This window comes from Orycteropus afer, unplaced genomic scaffold (genome assembly GCF_000298275.1).
Source record: "Orycteropus afer afer isolate SDZICR_OR568_19922 unplaced genomic scaffold, OryAfe1.0 scaffold00654, whole genome shotgun sequence".
In the NCBI taxonomy this organism is placed as follows: domain Eukaryota; kingdom Metazoa; phylum Chordata; class Mammalia; order Tubulidentata; family Orycteropodidae; genus Orycteropus; species Orycteropus afer.
The window spans coordinates 542,855-548,450 of NW_006922241.1; positions in this window are offsets into that span (position 1 = coordinate 542,855).

The following is a 5,596-nucleotide window of genomic DNA, read 5'->3' on the forward strand; positions in this document are numbered from 1 at the left end:
CCTTATAAGAGAGTTCCAATGCTGCTTCTTCCTCAGGGATGTGTTCTGGGTCTGTATCCTGCTCCCTTGTTTCTACCACTTTATCCTGCTTTTTTGTGTGGACTTTGATGGTCTGTTGTCTCCAAGGCATCATGGTGTTGTATTTAGATCTCTGTTGACTGTTTGTGAAGAGCAGCCAAGGGTGATTCAGGCTCTTCTTGGTGGTTGTGTCTTAAGGAGACTGTTGTTGTCTCCCAGTCAGTTAGACAAAAATTACAATTGAATAACCATCAAGAAACTTTTCAGTCTTGCAGGTCTGGAGTGTCCTTGGGGTTGCTGGAAAGCAGGACGTGTTCTTAAGCACCAGGAATCTGCAAGAGCACTGTCTCTTTAAATATCCAAAATAGTCAAGCTGCTCTTAAACTTTCAAAATGGTGGTGCCCTCTGGACCAGCAAAAGTCCGTAGCTCAGCCTGCCTTTCTCTTCACATTCTCCGTTTATTCCCCAGCCACCAGAGCAGTCGGCTGTGCAGTCCCTGGCTAGCAGGGCTGATTTTTAGGTTAATTCTTAGGTCCTACCACCACTCAGGAATCTCCAAGCTGTCTGTGCCATCATGATCCTTCAGGATCGCTGCCAGACCACAGCTCCATATGTCTCCACTTTTGGTATTTTCACACACATTTTTTGCTAGTTGGGGTTTAGTCCACTTCTATATCCTTCCCTTCAAGGCTCAGGGTTCCAAGATTTTCTTCTGTGTCTGTGTTAATTGGTTTCCCTTTTCTTTGTTGAAGAGGGTCTGTGCAGTCTTTCTGCCTAGTCCGCCATCTTGCTGGAACTCTCTGTGTGCAACTTCTAAGACAGCATCTAGTTCATCTTTTTTTTTTTACTCATTTTATTGTCATTTGACCATTTATGTTTATTAAAGTAAAAGAAAAAAATGTCTGATTAGCTGAGAATTTTGGATTAATTATATTCTGGTTAATTGAAGTCTTTAATCTCATAATGGCAGCCCTATCATTTGCCAGCCAACTGCCCCAATCAAGTTGCAAAGAATTATTTAGTGGTAGAAATTTCTTGATATTTATAAAAATACATTCCCCTTAGCCTACAGCATATTTGTTGCAAATCAAATGAGGAAAAGAAAGAAAATTCTAGTGTCTGACACCCCAGCATAGAAGATGAATGTATTTAACCCTCTTGTACCCTCTCATCTTCTGGCAGGTTCTGAGAAGCTGAGGGAATCAGGAAGAATAGGGCTTTGAACTCCTCTCAGGCTATGTCTGCTGTGCCATCTGTGTGGCTGGCCCTGCCCGGAAGAAGATCCCAAAGTTGCCTGACATCACTTGAGTTTCTTGAGTTTCCAAATGGTTATGGTGAGCAGATGCAAGTATTTCTTCTTGAGGCAATCAGATCACTCAATTGGTATAAATGGCACTTCCTCCAGCAGCCTGGATCATCCTCTCTGGGTCTGGTGATTGCCTCATGAATCACTACTTTTTTCCTTCTTCTTTTAATCAAATAAACCAATCCAAAACCATTGCCATCAACTCAATTCCAACTCATAGTGACCCCCCATTAGGTTTCCAAGGCAGTATATCTTTACAGAAGTAGATTGCCCAGTCTTCCTTCCATGGAGCAGCTGGTGGGCTTCATCCACCAACCTTCTGGTTAGGGGTCTTAGGCACTGTGCCACCAGAACTCTTTCTAATCAAATAGAACAGCAATAATTAAATGAAGAGGAATGGCATCACATTCATCATCAAAAAGAATATTTTGAAATCTGTCCTGAAGTATAATGCTGTCAGTGATAAGATAATATCCATATACCTACAAGGAAGACCAGTTAATACTACTATCATTCAAACTTATGCACCATCAAAGTCAAAGATGAAGAAATTGAAGATTTTTACTAACTTCTGCAATCTGAAATTGACCAAACTTGAAATCAATATGTGTTGATAAATACTAGTGATTGGAATGCAAAAGTTGGAAACAAAGAAGCCTCACCAGTAGTTGGAAAATATGACTTTTGGTAATAGAAATGGCACCAGAGACCACATGAGAGAATTTTGTAAGATTTATTTACTAAAAATACCTTTCTTCAACAGTATAAACTGCAACTATACACGTGGACCTCACCAGATGGAATTCCACTATTTCTGTGGAAAGAGGCAATGAAGAAGCTTAGTACCATCAGTCAGAATGAGGCCAGGAGCTGACTGTAGAAAAGACCATCAATTACTCACATGCAAGTTCAACTTGAAGCTGAAAAAAATTAAAACAAGCCCCTGAGAGCCAAAATACAACTTTGATTACATCTCACCTGAATTCAGAGACCATCTGAAGAATAGATTTGATGCATTAATCAGTAATTTCCAAAAACCAGATGAGTTGTGGGATGGCATTAAAAACATCATACATGAAGAAGCAAAAGGTCATTAAAAAAACAGAAGAGGAAGAAAAGACCAAAATGAATATCAGAAGAAGGGGGAGGAGGGGGAGAACACACTTGGCATTTCTCAAGCTGAAAAAACTGAAGAAAAAATTCAAGCCTCATGTTGCAATATTGAAGGATTCTATGGGAAAAATATTTAATGATGCAGAAAGCAACAAAAGAAGATGGAAGTAATATACAGAGTCACTATACCAAAAAGAATTGGTTGATGTACAGCTATTTTAAGAGGTAGCATATGATCAAGAACCAATGGTATTGAGGGAAGAAGTCTAAGCTGCACTGAAGACATTGGCAAAAAATAAGGCTCCAGAAATTGATGGAGTACCCATTGAGATGTTTCAACAAACAGATGCAGTGTTGGAAGCATTCACTCATTTATGTTAAGAAATTTGGAAGACAGCTACATGGCCAACCAATTGGAGGAGATGAATATTTGTTCCCATTTCAAAGAAAGCTGATCCAACAGAATAAGGAAATTATTGAACAATATCATTAATGTCACATACAGGTAAAATTCTGCTGAAGATAATTCAAAAATGGTTGCAGCAGTATATTGGCAGGAACTTCCAGAAATTCATGCTGAATTCACAAGGTAGTGTGGAACAAGGGACATCATTGCTGATGTCAGATGGATCTTGGCTAAAAACAAAAAATATTAGAAAGATATTTTCCTTTATTTTATTGACTATGCAAAAGCACATGACTGTGTGGATCATAAGTTATGAATAACATTGTGAAGAATAGGAATTCCAGGACACTTAATTATGCTCATGAACCTGTACATAGACCAAGAGGCAGCCATTTGAACAGTACAAGGAGATACTGAATGGTTTAAAATCAGGAAAGGTGTGCATCAGGGTTGTATCCTTTCACCATACTTATTCAATCTGTATGCTGAGCAAATAATCCAAGAAGCTAGACTATATGAAGAAGAATGTGGCATCAAGAGTGGAGGAAAAGTCTTTAACAATCTGTGATATGCAGATGACACAACCTTGCTTGCTGAAAATGAAGAAGAGCTGAAGTACTTACTGATGAAGATCAAAGATTATAGCCTTCAGTTTGGATTATGTCTCAACATAGAACAAAAATCCTTACAACTGGACCAACAAGCAACATCATAATAAATGGAGAGAAGATTGAAGTTGTTAGGGATTTCATTTTACTTGGATCCACAACACCCATGGAAGAAGCAGTCAGGAAATCAGATGAAGTATTGCACTGAGCAAATTTGCTACATAAGACTTTTAAAGTGTTAAAGAGCAAGGATGTCACTTTGAAGGCTAAGGTATGCCTGACCCAAGCCATGGTATTTTCAGTCACCTCATTTGTGTGTGAAAGTTGGACAATGAATAAGGAAGATTGAAGAAGAATTGATGCATTTGAATTGTGGTGATAGTGAAGAATACTGAAAACACTATGGGCTGCCAAAAGAATAAACAAATCTGTCTTAGAAGAAGTACACCCAGAATATTCCCTAGAAGCGAGAATGGCCAGATTTCATCCCACCTAATTTGGTCATGTGGTCAGAAGGGACCAGTCCCTGGAGAAGGATATCATGCTTGGTAAAGTAGAGGGTCAGTGAAAAAAGAGAAGACCCTCAAAGTGTTGGACTGACACAGTGGCTGTGACAATGAGCTGAAGCATAGGGTCACTGTGAGTGGGAATCAACTTGATGGAAGCAGGGTGTTTGTTGTTGTTGTTGTTGTTGTTTTGGTATTTCTAAGTTTATTTCATGACCCTTCAGAAGCAATTTCTCCTACCAATAGGCAATTCACATTGGAAGAAGGGGGCCTTGTTTGGTTCTGCTTTTCCTCCTCCACTTCCTCTCGTTTTTTATAAAATATATGGATTGTTGGAAAGCTATCAGCTGGTTGCTTTATGGCTTAGGTTCCCGACTCCGGGTCAGTTGGCTGTGTGGGCAGGGTAGGGTGGAGGGGAATGGGTCAAAATTGTTGTTGTTGTTGTGTGCCATTGAGTTGATTCCTACTCATAACAACTCCATAGGGCAGGGTATAGCTGCCCTATAGTGTTTCCTACGATGAAATTTATACCTGAGAAGCAGATCACTAGGTCTTCCTCTTACCTCCCTGAGAAGTGACTCATGGATTTGAACCACTGACCTTTCCCTTTGGTTAGCAACCAAGAGCTTTAACCATTGTTCCACCAGGGTCAAAATTACACTATCCAATCAGCAAGGGCTTAACTGCCCTTTGAATAGAGTGTGGGCCTAGCTCACACGGAACACTTCCAATATACCCAGCAGATACAGGTATTTCAGAGTCTTTTTGAGAGGAGCCATAAGCTACCACTTCCATGGAAGACCTAATTCAAAGGATATTAGAAAAGACAGGGAAAGGTGACCAATGTGTCTTTGGTTCTAACAATTCAACACACATTTTTCAATTCAAGTACAAAGCCATGGATGAATCTGGCTATTTCAAAGAGGTAAACCTATACAACCCCTAGGCCTGCTGTGGACTCCAAGTCTTCAAGCCCTGTTCTGGAATCAAGACAGTATCAGCCTTCCTCACTAGTGTGTGTGCATATGTGTGTGTGTATGCGTGCATGGTGTGGCCAGTCAGAGGCAAGGATAAGAGTGGAAAGGGTGTTGGGGATGAGGTTAAATTGCCCTGCAGCCCTGGTGAAGTCTCCTGTTGCGATGCCCCCTCTCTTATTGGTCTGAACCCACGGAGCTGGCTTGCAGCTCCTGCCCTTTCAAACAGAAACTGCCTACAGAGCTGCTATTGTTTCCCTCAGGTAACAAATGCCAGAAGGCCAGGCCAGCCAAGCCTCCCTAGAAGCCAGCTGCTTCCGCCCCATCAAATGAGAAGGGTGCTTTGTTTTAATTGCCACATTTGCTGTTTAGAAGGATGCGCTTTGACCATGGAGTTTTCTGGGTGACCTTTTCATAAAAATTGGATGCAAATGTCCTTGCAAAAGCTTGTGATTGGTCTGGAAAGGTGATCACCATTTGTCTAGTCTGCTGTCTCCACAAAAGGAGAAAATGCAGGCCAAGGGCCCAGGGCTGGTGTGTAGGAGGAGAAAGGTCAGTTGCTATCTGCCTCCGTCCACTGGGCCCCACCTGAAGGAGGTGGTTTTGGTTTACTTCTGTCCTGGGCCTAGAATAACCTTGCTAGCAGAGTCACTATCCACAAGCTT